At 32.3% G+C, this 13,643-nt stretch overlaps 1 protein-coding gene across 3 annotated transcripts in view; it reads left to right on the top strand.

Annotated features, from left to right (window-relative positions):
• The window catches only part of LOC114337816 (relaxin receptor 2), an 800,386-nt gene that overhangs the window by 547,188 nt on the left and 239,555 nt on the right, over positions 1–13,643 (top strand). The window lies entirely within an intron of this gene.

The raw sequence follows: 13,643 nt of genomic DNA, 5'->3' as shown, positions 1-13,643 counted from the left end.
ATGTAGAACAATTTTGTGTAGAGGGTTGTTTATGCTAAACCGCATAGTTTTAGAAATATTGGGGGGAAACTTAAAAAACTACGAATTTGCCGATTTCTCCCCCCTCTCCCCCCCAAACCCGACGCTCAAAATGGTGTGACTTTTTTCTGGACATTGTGTGGACCATATAGAATAATTTGGTGTTGAAGGATAACTTTCACTTTGGATGTCTGGGTTATGCCATCTTTTGGATCAACTAGACTATACTATACCTATCTAATACACTTTACAGAATTAAAATCGGATTATTTAAGGGGCCCCAGCAATGTTTTAAATTTATAAACAATTTTTTGGCTTATAAACAAATAGCTTTGTTTAATAATAAAAAAATTAATTTTTAGCAATGCAAATAATTAAAACCGGTATAATTTGACTTAAACTTTTAAATGCTTCAGCAGAATTGCTATTTTATTTTTTAATCAAAATTTATTCGCGTTCAAAAATTGCAATTTCCGGATTTTTTGAAAGTTCCACCGCATTTATCTCGAAAACTATGCATCCTACGAAAAAACTTGTAAGAACATTTTTTGCTTAGAATTACCCAATAAATACAAAAAATGTTTTATTTTGCGAGAAATCGATGTTATGTAAGTCCTCAAGTTTTTTGTTTATAACAATCTTATCGACATCCGGATCAACTGTTACCCAAAAAATTCGTGTTGTACGGGTCAAAATACATAAAAAAAACTTGGGTAAGTCCTTCTAAATAAATGAGCCCGTAGCACCCCCTCCTGGCCACAGCACTAATTTGTTTATAAGCCAAAAAATTGTTTATTGAAACATTGCTGAGGTTGCTTAAATAATCCGATTTCAATTATGTAAAGTGCATTAGATAGGTGGAGTACTTCTTTATATGTAAAAAAGTTGACAAATCTTTGTAGGTTCTAGTTTTTGTTGTGCAAGATTTTAAAAAATTTTGATTTTTTAAAAAAGTTTAGATTGCAAAATTATTATGCAAAATCTAGTAAGTCAATTTTAATGAAATTTGGTGTACGATTTTACCACACTACAAAAATTTTCTAAGCGAAGTAGGAAGGTTCCAAGTGTAACCTAAGTGATGCAAAATCATTGAATAATGACAGGCTTGTTTTGCCTCCTTATTTTATATTTATTGCTATTTTGAAGCAAGGGTGATAAATTAAGACATTATTAACTAACCGCATCTGATAGAAAATTTAATTATCTTTGTTTTATTCCTATAGGACTTTGTTCTAAAATGAATAGTTTTTAAGTTATAAGCAAAAAATTTGATAAAAACGAAATTTTTTGAAATTTTTAAATATTTAATTTTTTTTTTGTTAATGTTCCGGGCATATTTGAGAAGGAAGATAAATCAATTATTATTAACGAAGTTATCACCTAACTTTATCCGCAAAAATCTGAATGCCACCTCTCTCATCCACTCAAAAACAGATCCTTACTGGTCTATATGTAAAGTTTTTAATTTACGTTTTTAAGATCTACAAATTTTATTTGTAACGTTTTTCTCTAAAAATGTATACGAATCGCTTAATAGGCAAAAAATAATTCTTTGGTTCTTTATAATTATTATTGTTTAAAAAGACAAAGTAAAATCAGCTGTACGTCTTCAAGGATTTGTCATCTGCTATCCTTCATATACCTTTAACAACTTTCAAAATCCCGTATAAGATTTGTACGTGAAATTGGTGATTTTTTCAAGATAGACAGGGATATTCCTTGGAATCGATATCCAACAGAAAATAGAAAAACCCGTTCGAAAAGTTCATGAACTAACAAACATTACACGAAAGAAAGTGACAATATTTAGCGTAGGTGGTGTAACGGATGCTATAAAAAAAAACAAGTCTAAAACGCGATCGTAAAAGTAAAAGTGCCCTTAAAGAAGCAAAACAAGTATGTATCTACCGAGTGTGGGATTTTTGAGAAAGCTTTCTGCCTACTTACTATGTTTCAACGGAAATTAATTTGAATTTCGCTGTATATTTTTTATAAGAAATGGATTCGCCCTTTACTTGATGGAAGTTTATCTAAGAATAAAATACTGAAAACTTGCTAAAATACACTTTTACACAATATATTACAATTTATTTTCACTGCAGTTGTTTCGGCTGAGTGCCTTGTCTGGATCCCGCGTATGAAAAAAAAGTTGATTAATAGCAAGCTGAAAATTTGTTAATAGCTTAAGGGTGTCTAGTCGGACAAACTTTGATATATGGGAACACTGAAACAGGGGAAGTTTTAATTGTGGAACAGGTTAAAAATTTGGAACGGTCACACCACGAAAACGGCACATTTATTTTGTCGGACAGAACAGACTTAAACTCTTCGAACAGAGATTAAACTCTCATGCAAAAATCAGACTGCTATTTATCACCAAATGGGCGTTTTAATGAGTGGAACATGTAGAATATGTCAAATGACAGGAATTATGACAGGTGATGAATAGCAGTCTGATTTTTGCATGAGAGTTTAATCTCTGTTCGGTGAGTTTAAGTCTGTTCTGTCGGACAAAATAAATGTGCCGTTTTCGTGGTCTGACCGTTCCAAATTTTTAACCTGTTCCACAATTAAAACTGCCCCTGTTCCAGTGTTCCCATATATCAAAGTTTATCCGATTAGACATCCTTAAGCTATTAACAAATTTTCAGCTTGCTATTAATCAACTTTTTTTTCATACGCGGGATCCAGACCTATTGCTCAAGTGATGTAATTTTACTACGCGTCTTTATACGCTTTGACCCTTAATTACACGCGCTGGCGTATAGTCCAGGGTAATAAGGATTTTCTCGGGACACTCAAAGATCCAGGTAGCTGACTACTTTTTTAGTTATTGTAGATCTATTGGAAGAAAACCTACCTGTTTCCTGCCTAGAATTCGCGTCCGTTTTTAATTATTAACAATTTAGTGCAAAACCGCGATTTTTTCGATTTTTTGCATTCCATTCAAAAGCTAAATAGTTGACATAAAATTACAAAATTCAGTTTTTTAGAACATTGAAAAACCTTCAAATTGCCGATTTTTGATAATTAAAAAGTTAATGCAAACGTAAACTGCAAAATAAATGAAAATCGTTATTTGTTAATACCTTTTACTAAAACTACCTTAGAACTTTAGCGTTTTACCCAAAGGTGGGTTATGGGGTACTTAACAAACCCTCAAAATTTGAGACCGATCCATTAATTAGTTTAAGCGTTATTCTATTTGTTTTCCCAGAGACCTTTATTTTGCAATAAGATAAGACAGAAAATAATGAAGATAGAGCAATTCTGAGTATGCCAAATGAGAGTAGAAGAGTGATAGTATCAAAATGTATTAAAAAAAAGATAAAAAAATGATTAATATAGTCAAAAATCCTAATGCCAAATTTTTAAAATTTTGTAGTTTATGAACGTTTAGAATAACTTTAAAAATGTTCTAACAATAAAACACTGAAAACGTTTTTCTATACTTCCACAAAATTTATTACAACTAAGTGACTATGGTAAACAATGGCTATAACGAACAAACTGTTAACAAAATTTTAAACCAAAAACTTCGTAAGAAAGCCCTGAAATTAGTGTATCCACCACCACAGAAAGAACCCAGTACCTTCTGCTCTCTCACATATACTGGCAAGATAACAACAAAAATAGCCAGATACATAAAAAAGAAAGGAATAACACCAGCTTTCAGAACTAACAACAACTTAAGCAAATATATTAAGAACAATAAAAGCCGAAAGAGAAAGCAAATACAGAGTGGTGTGTACAAACTAACTTGTGGTGACTGTCCGAAAACTTACATCGGTCAAACTGGCAGAACCTTTGACAAACGGATAGCAGAACACAAAAGGGCTTTTAACAATAGAAAAACAGACACTTCTACATACTCACTTCACCCACTAGACCATAATCATTCTTTTAATGAAGAGTTTCAAATTCTGCATATTCAAAATAAAGGCCTTAAGCTATCTTTTTTAGAATCTATGGAAATTAATAAATTGAAAAATACAAATATAATTCTGAATGACCAACTCGAGACAAACAGCTCCCCACTAATCAACCTCTTCAGTTAAAGACTTAAAAAGGCAAGCACATTGTAAACTATATCACTTGAGAAAGGCACTCTGCCGAAACAGCTGTAGTCACTTAGTTGTAATAAATTTTGTGGAAGTATAGAAAAAAAACGTTTTCAGTGTTTTATTGTTAGATAAAATGAACTTCTATCAAGTAAGGGTCGAATCCATCAATTATTTAAAAATATTGTCCGTAGAAAAAATCTTTTTATATATTCGAAAAGATAGTATTTTAACACGAATTTTCAAAGAAAAAAATTCAGCATGGACCATTTTTGACAAAGTTAGCCATATGTTTTTGTTTTATTCACAGCTAATTTGTTTATAATAATTAAGGAATCCCATTAATGCCATTTTAAAGAATGGGATTTGTATTTTTTCTAAAAAATTTGCACAAACATTATACCTTCACAGCACCCTCTACGATTTTTCAAAAATGTAGTTCAAACGATTACTAGGGAGAACCTACAAATCCAGTGAGTTAAAATTCCGGAAAATCAATTTCAAACGAATATAATTTTCTGTATCTGCGGATCAACTCAATGGATTTTGATCTTTCTTTTTTTAAGTTGTATGTAATTTCTACGTACATTACAAATAATATGCAATTTGTTTGAAAAATTTATTAAATAATAAACAGTCTAACTTGATTAAACAATTCTTGAAAAAATATGTTTTTACAAAAATCTATTTTTTTAATCATAGTATCATTAATGATCATAGAATAAGTTAAAGTAAACTTTAATAAATACATGATTTTATTAGATAATTATTTATTGAAAATAATTTATTTATTAAAGTACCCTAACTTTTTCTATGATTAATAGGGATAGTATGATGTACTATAATGGATTTTTGGGAAAAAATTATTTTTCCTAAATTGTTTAAACAAATTAGAATGTTTATTAATTAAATGATGTCTAGACAAATTGCATATTTGTAATGTACAGAAAAATTACATACAAATTAAAAAAAGAACGATCAAAATATATATTCAGTAGATGCCGAGATATAGAAAATGATAGTAGTTTTAAGTTGCCTTTTTTAGTTTTTGAACTCGTGCATTTGTCGGCTCCCAGCTCCCCCTTCACTTACCACGACTAGTCACCAATTGAACTACATTTTTAAAAATTCGTGTAAAATACCAGCTTTTCTAATATGAAAAATGATTTTTTTTACGGACAATATTTTTAAAGTTATTCTAAATGTTTATACAGTGCGTCCATAAAGTAACGCATAAATTCATTATTTCGTAAACCGGCGATATTAAGGAAAAATCCCGAAACAAGTCGATTTTTATTTTTAAATTCCGATTTTTTGGCATATATATCATACTAGTGACATCATCCATCTGGGCATGATGACGTAATCGATGTTTTTTTTAAATGAGAATAGGGGTCATGTGATAGCTCATTTGAAAGGGCATTCAATTATCTATTCACTAATATAAACATTAACATATTTATTTATACAAGGTGTTCAAAAAACATTTTTTAAATTAAAATAATTTAGACAAAAAGAAGAATGTATGTAATTTATTTAAATCAAAATACGTTTTACCAGTCAATACATGTAAGTTTATACAGGGTGTTTGGTAAAGAATGGGCCATAGCTTAACCTCAGATTCCTGAGGTTAAAATAGGTCGATTAAAGCTAACTCACCTTAGTACAAAAGTTAATAATAACCGAAATACAGGGTGTCAAAGTTAAACTTTTATTTTATTTATTCTTGAATATTTCCTAACAGGCATAGGATAATAACACGAAATTTGGTAAGCGGGGGTTTTATGGGATGAGAAATCTAAATTCGCCACCAAAAATGATGTATTACCCAGAGGGCCACATACGTCTTTCATCGCTCATTAAATAGGTTCAAATTTTTTTATTACCCACTCTACATACTTCTTGAGTCAAAACATTTATTCTCTTAATAGTTTTACTTAAAAAAGGTATACTACATTTATCTCGTTAAACTCAGTCGTTTTTGAGATAAACGTATTTTAAATATACGATGCAACATAATTTTTTTGCATATTATCATTGTAGTTACACCCAAAAAATAACTTAAAACCATAAAAATTTACAAAAATGTATCGCAAATTTCTTTAAATGGCATTTGCGATGCAATGACATAAATATGATAACTGGCACAATTATTATGGTAGGGGAGCAAAGTATGCAAATGTGCAGTCACTCGAGCGTTATGGGGACCTATTGGGTTGTGAAGAGTGAGTCCTAAAACCAAAAAAAGTTAAGTAAAGTTTTCCATTTTAGTGGGCGCTTGCCATTTTTTAATTTAATTTACCATTTCCAACAATGGTTTTTTCCGATTATAACGCCATCTATGCATAATTCGAAAAAATATTTCGAATAAAAGTTACCTATTTTTTCGTAAGGAATCCAAATTTGCAATAAAAATGGGGGCTCCTATTTAAGATTTTAAAGTAACCCCCCACCCCACCTCCGTGGGGGGTCGTATTTGATGCCAGTCGATAGATTTTTCAAAAATATTAAATAAGTGTATTTTACAGTTTTTCGATCTGATGTTCATTTCGCGAAATATCGCGGGATTCGTATTTAAAATATTAAATTTACCCCCCACCCCTCTCCGCGCGAAGTCGTGTTTAGTATCATTCGATAGATTTTAAAAAAAAATAGTGAGCACATATTTTTTAGCTTTTCGATATGTTATTTATTTCGCGAACTATTCGCATTTTCCTTGTGAAACTTTGAGACGCACCCATTTCCTTACGCCCAGCTTAAATCGTCAGATTTTTGAAACATACGCTCTTTTGCATGTACTTAACTTACCTTATCTTAATCTGACAATTTCGAGTATTTTTAAGGATAGATTTTTTTTTCGGGCCCCCTTAACGAACTCCCCTGTGTTGAGAGCCAATATATGGTAGAGGTACATCTGCAGGGTACCAGGTTTCTCCCCATATGATAATCTGACGCGCTCGAGTAACTGCAAAAATCCCCGCTTGGGCTCCCCTACCATTATGGATTCAAGTTTATGTTTCGGTTCTAACTAGAATAATATTATGCACAAAAATATGTTGTATCGCAGATTTAAAATGCGTTTATCTCGTAAACTGTTGAGTTTAGCGAGATGAATTTTTAAGTAAAAATATTAAGAGAATAAAAATTTTGATTCAAAAAGTACGTAGAGTGGGGGATAAAAAAAATTGAACGTATTAAATGAGCACTAAAAGACGTATGTGGCGTCCTCTTGGTAATACATCATTTTTGGTGGCGAATTTAAATTTCTCATCCCAAAAAACTCCCGCTTGCCAAATTTCGTGTTATTACCCCATGCCTATCAGCCAATATTCAAGAATAAATAAAATAAAAGTTTAACTTTGACACCCTGTATTTCGGTTATTATCAACTTTTGTACTAAGGTAAGTTAGCTTAAATCGACCTATTTTAACTTCAGGAATCTATGGTTAAGCTATGGCCCATACTTTACCAAACACCCTGTATATGTACACCACTGTGATTGTAATTTATTTTCTTAAGTGATTGTTTGCTCTAAAAGCTGATGTTATTTCTTTATTTTTTATGTGTGTAGTTATTGTTTTTGATAGACTGTCTCTACATGTAATAGAGCAAAAGATATTGGTTTTTTTCTCTAGTGGTGGAAAGGCTAATTTTAGGGCTTTCTTATGCAATTTTGGGTTTAAAATTGTGTTTATTGCTTGTTGTATCCATTGTTTACTGCTATTTGCTTAATGATATTCAATTATATCGTGTCAAGTTATCTGTGGTTCATCTATGTAACGTGCCATGGTAGACTGTCATTCAAGTTGTGTAACCCTTGTTTGTTTCGAGTCTCGTAACTTTTTTTCTTCCTCATTCTCGTTTCTCTTTTCATCTATTTATTTTTTTAGTCATAGGATTATTCTTATAGGTCTGGATCCCGCGTATGAAAAAAAAGTTGATTAATAGCAAGCTGAAAATTTGTTAATAGTTTAAGGGTGTCTAGTCGGATAAACTTTGATATATGGGAACACTGGAACAGGGGCAGTTTTAATTGTGGAACAGGTTAAAAATTTGGAACGGTCAGACCACGAAAACGGCACATTTATTTTGTCCGACAGAATAGACTTAAACTCTCCGAACAGAGATTAAACTCTCATGAAAAAATCAGACTGCTATTTATCACCTGTCATAATTCCTGTCATTTGACATATTCTACATGTTCCACTCATTAAAACGCCCATTTGGTGATAAGTAGCAGTCTGATTTTTGCATGCGAGTTTAATCTCTGTTCGGAGAGTTTAAGTCTGTTCTGTCGGACAAAATACATGTGCCGTTTTCGTGGTCTGACCGTTCCAAATTTTTAACCTGTTCCACAATTAAAACTGCCCCTGTTCCAGTGTTTCCATATATCAAAGTTTATCCGACTAGACACCCTTAAGCTATTAACAAATTTTCAGCTTGCTATTAATCAACTTTTTTTTCATACGCGGGATCCAGACCTATTAGGCCATTTGTTAACGTTTGCACTTGTATAAATTTTTATCCACGAAAGTAAAATATTTATAATCAACTAAATAGCTTCAGAACAACATTAAAATAAGTATTTATCCACGAACGGTAGTGTACTTGTGGTTCCATATTATGTAAAGACAAATTTTTGGAGAACTCAAAAATATAAAGTTATATAGGTACCTTATATTAAAAAGTTAGTCTTTATAACCTTTTCAACAAATACTAGCAGTAAAAGATTATTATGTATTTATTATCTGTCATGGGTTTATTTATTTTTGTTCAGACAGGCCTGTCAGCTCTTGTAACACAATGACCTAATTTGTTACCTTTGACCCACTTACAACGTGTGGGAGTCATATGTTATCCTAGGGCCATATCCTTAGGGATTATATCCATCCTTTGGAATTTGCTATGTTAGCATTTTGATGTGACTTTTAGTCCATTTTTGAAAGGCTTTGACCTTCGTATTTTTTGGTTGGCTCACCATGTTCTTGCAACACTGATGATTCTCTTTTTAGAGCGAAAACGTTCTGTTCGATGTTTGTAGCCCTATAGGGCTTTTTAAAATAATATACCTTTTACCAAGACCAAAGTTTTTTATTAAATTTTACTTTTTAATTTCTCTTCGAAGTTGTAATTGTTGTACGCTCCTCGTAGTAGTGCTACTCACTTCTTATGGCATTACCCTATAGTGAAGCACTTTTTTAATCCGCCTAAAGAACAGAACAGAACGATATGCGTCTCTCATTCTTTACGCTAAGCACAGCGCTGTAACTGTGGCTTGTCTAGCCGTAGTGGACGAGAATTTCCGGGAATTTTTTGGGGCTAGGTAAACCTAAATTTTTTGCGCTTTCAACAACGGTTGTCAAGCGCTGCATCTCGGGATAGCCAATTGTATGTTTTAGGATCCTGACTACAAATACTGAACAAACTAAAAGTGCGAATTTTGTCATGAAATTTGGTACGTGGGGTTAGAATAATATTTGGAACAACTTTTCCAAATATCTTTTTTTAACTCAAAATATCGAAAATTCGCCCTGTTTGTAGATTCGCAGTAGATAGCGTTTAAAATTTAAATTTGAGTTGACTATGACTACCTTAAAAAATGTGAAACTTCACACTTGCTTGACTGCAAAATTTTAAATCTGTATTTATTTTGATAGGCGCAATATACGGGTGTCTTCATCTTAAATGCGACACACTGTGTATATAGGTATACGAGTATATAATATGTAGAGTATAGTAGAGTATATATTTATAAAGGTATACGTGTCGCCTACCCGCATACTGAGGTCACGAGCCGCCACTGTATGACCCAAAGCTTTTTTCAGAACAATCCTCCATTAACCCTTGTATCTGGCAACTCTGCTCCATACTCCAACTCCAATAGAGCATGGAGAAGAGAATATGATATGCTAGGTCGAAATATGCTTTAAAGCTGACACGATTAGCAGTGCTGAAGGAATATAAATATTTATGCGTTTTGAAGCAATGGTGTCCCAAAAGTAGCGGGGATCTCGCGAAATATACATCGGATCAAAAAAAACTGAAAAATATGTTTTCAATATTTTTCAAAAATCTATCGAATGTCACCAAACACGACGCACCCCCTCCACACCCTGGAGGTGAGGTGGGGGGTAACTTTTAAATATTAAAGAGGAACCCACATTTTTTAATGCAGATTCGGATTGCTTACTCAAAAAAAGTAACTTTTATTCGAGACATTTTTTCGAATTGGGGATAGATGGCGCTATAATCGGAAAAACTGTTTATCCAGATACCCTAGGTAAATTATAGAAACGGTATAATATCTCGAGAAATTCACTTCCAAATAAAAAACCAAAAAAGCACATGTTTAATATTTTTTAAAACCTATCGAATAACATTAAACGCGACCCCCGCTCCACCCCATGAAGGTGGAGTGGAGGTAACTTTAGGATCTCATATAGCAACACCCATTTTTATTGTAGATTTGAATATCTCATAAAGAAATAAGTAATATTTATTCCAGATATTTTTTAGATTTGTTGATAGATGGCGCTAATAAATCGTATTTTTTCAATAATAGCGCCATCTATCAGCAATTCTAAAAAATATCTCGAATACATCATATTCCTTATTTTTTCATGACCAATCCACTTCTTCAATAAAAACTGGGGTTCCTATTTAAGATTTTAAAGTTGGCCCCTGCCCGGCTTCCATGGGATGGAGTGGGGGTCGTTTTTAGTGTTATTCGATAGATTTTGGACAAACATTAAACACATGATTTTTGGTTTTTCATTTGGAAGTTTATTTCTCGAGAAATTAGAACGTTTTTATAATTTACTTATGGCTGGTATTAGTATTATAAACAACAAATAAACAATCAAATAAGTATCTGTGGGTTAAATTTGCTTTGCTACTAAATCGACAAATTAATTAAATTCGGTTATAAAGCAAAACTACCAAGTAAATAACTAACTGATGAATAAAATATTTATTGAAAATTGTTTGTAGTTTCTTAGTATAATTACAGATGGCGGTGTACAAAATATGTATAAGAAATAAGAAAAAGATTTAAATAAGAAGAGATAAATTAGGTTAATTTTATTTTTGTGCCTTCCTGAAATGTTAACATGTTTTTTAAATTAGAAGTACCTATATAAATTATTATCAAAAAATTGATAAGGTTGAAAAGAAACGAGAGCGAGGAAAAAAGTACACAGAGCAGGAGAAAGAAAACATTTTAGAAATCGTAAAACAATACTTTACTTTAATGTAATTGACAATAAACAAACGGATGGCACAAGTGTAAAATTGAAGAACGAAGTATGGGAGGTTATCACCGAGGAGTTTAATGCAACGGCACAAAGTGGAAGACTTCTTTATGATAGCATTAAAAAAATCCAAAAAAGATAAGGCCAATCAAAAAGTGGAAATTTACAAAACCGGTGGTGGTTCAAATAAATTTCAAGCCACAGATTCCATTGGGGAGAAATATTTATCTATGGCGATTACTAGTAGAACGCAGCCAATAGTAAATATTTATGATAGCACCGCTCCATTTGATGAACTTTTTCGTAATGAAGGTGGGGTTGCACAAGTTGCTGAAGAAGTACAGGATCAACGGTAGTCTTGAACAATGCACTGGAAATGAACATGTTAAACTACCGGAAAAGTGTAAAAGACCTAATTATGTATCGGGAGTCACACATCACAAAAAAAATAAGTGTGAAGAAGAAGGAAGATTTTAAAAATTCTTAAAGTTCGAAAAGAAAAGGAAGAGTTAAGTAGAGACATTTAAAAATTAGAAAAACTGAAACTAGAGTTGGCAGTTAAAGAAAAGATTCTACAACTAAAACATCAATATGGGGATTAGTTCGAGAATTTAAAAATTTAATACCCGTTCGCCTAATTTTAGTTTATTTTATTGTAAATGAGTTATTAAAATAAAAAATTTAATAGTTTTTAGTTTATTACTGAAGAAGTACATTTCTAAATATTCAACTACGTAGTTGCAAACAGATATAATCTAAAACTTAACCTTAGGTATGACTTATATATTCACAGCAGCCGAAAATACATTGAAACTGTCATTAGTGTCATATTTACTTGTTAAATAAAATTTACTTGGTAGAAAACTAAAGAATAGTTTATTTCGCAGATTTACTACCAGAGTTAATTTACTTTGCGTTTATAATACGCAAATCTGTAGAATAAATTGTTTTACTTTCAAACTAAATTTTACTTGATAAGTTAAATGTTTTATAACACTGGGCGTTTTGTATCAGGATAAATCGTTTTTTCCGATTATAGCGCCATCTATCCACAATTCGAAACAATGTCTTGAACAAAAGTTACTCATTTTTACGCAAGAAATCCAAATCTGCAATAAAAATTAAGATTTCTATTTAAGATTTTAAAGTTATCCCCCACCCCGCCGCCAGAGAGTGGGGAGCCGTGTTTGGTAAATCGAGAGATTTTTGAAAAATATTGAACACGTATTTTTCAGTTTTTCATTTGAATGTTCATTTCGCGAAATATTCGATCGTCCCGCTACTTTTGGGACACCCTGTATAATTATAAATATACTCCTAACTGAGCATCATGAATACACGTTTGAAAAATAATGCCTGTGTATTACATGTAATGCACATAGGTCTGGATCCCGCGTATGAAAAAAAAGTTGATTAATAGCAAGCTGAAAATTTGTTAATAGCTTAAGGGTGTCTAGTTGGACAAACTTTGATATATGGGAACACTGGAACAGGGGCAGTTTTAATTGTGGAACAGGTTAAAAATTTGGAACGGTCAGACCACGAAAAGTGCACATTTATTTTGTCCGACAGAATAGACTTAAACTCTCCGAACAGAGATTAAATTCTCATGCAAAAATCAGACTGCTATTTATCAAGAATGGGCGTTTTATTGAGTAGAACATGTAGAATATGTCAAATGACAGGAATTATGACAGGTGATAAATAGCAGTCTGATTTTTGCATGAGAATTTAATCTCTGTTCGGAGAGTTTAAGTCTATTCTGTCGGACAAAATAAATGTGCACTTTTCGTGGTCTGACCGTTCCAAATTTTTAACCTGTTCCACAATTAAAACTGCCCCTGTTCCAGTGTTCCCATATATCAAAGTTTATCCGACTAGACACCCTTAAGCTCTTAACAAATTTTCAGCTTGCTATTAATCAACTTTTTTTTTCACACGCGGGATCCAGACCTAACAAGCCTGTTAAACCGTTAAACGTTTAAAAATTGGGTTTAAATTTGAAGGGATATAGTTATTTTCCTAACTAGTGCGGAAAGTGATACTTTCACGCACGAGACTGCCGTTGACCCGAACGACGCGATAGCGGAGTTCGGGAAAGCAGTCGAGTGCGGGGAAGACACTTTCCGCATGAGTTAGGAACAATATTTTTTCTAGGGCAGTACGTTTGGAAAAAACCACAAAAATTAGAGTTATATCATTTTTTTATTTAGAAGGGAAAATAAACAAATTAATTATTTGACAAGGTTGTCAAAACCAAACTTTCAATGTAATGGGTTACCACGACGACGATATTGGTTTCCATGACGACGAT

This window comes from Diabrotica virgifera, chromosome 2 (genome assembly GCF_917563875.1).
Source record: "Diabrotica virgifera virgifera chromosome 2, PGI_DIABVI_V3a".
NCBI classification, from domain to species: Eukaryota; Metazoa; Arthropoda; class Insecta; order Coleoptera; family Chrysomelidae; genus Diabrotica; species Diabrotica virgifera.
This window is presented reverse-complemented; position numbering and strand designations above follow the sequence as displayed.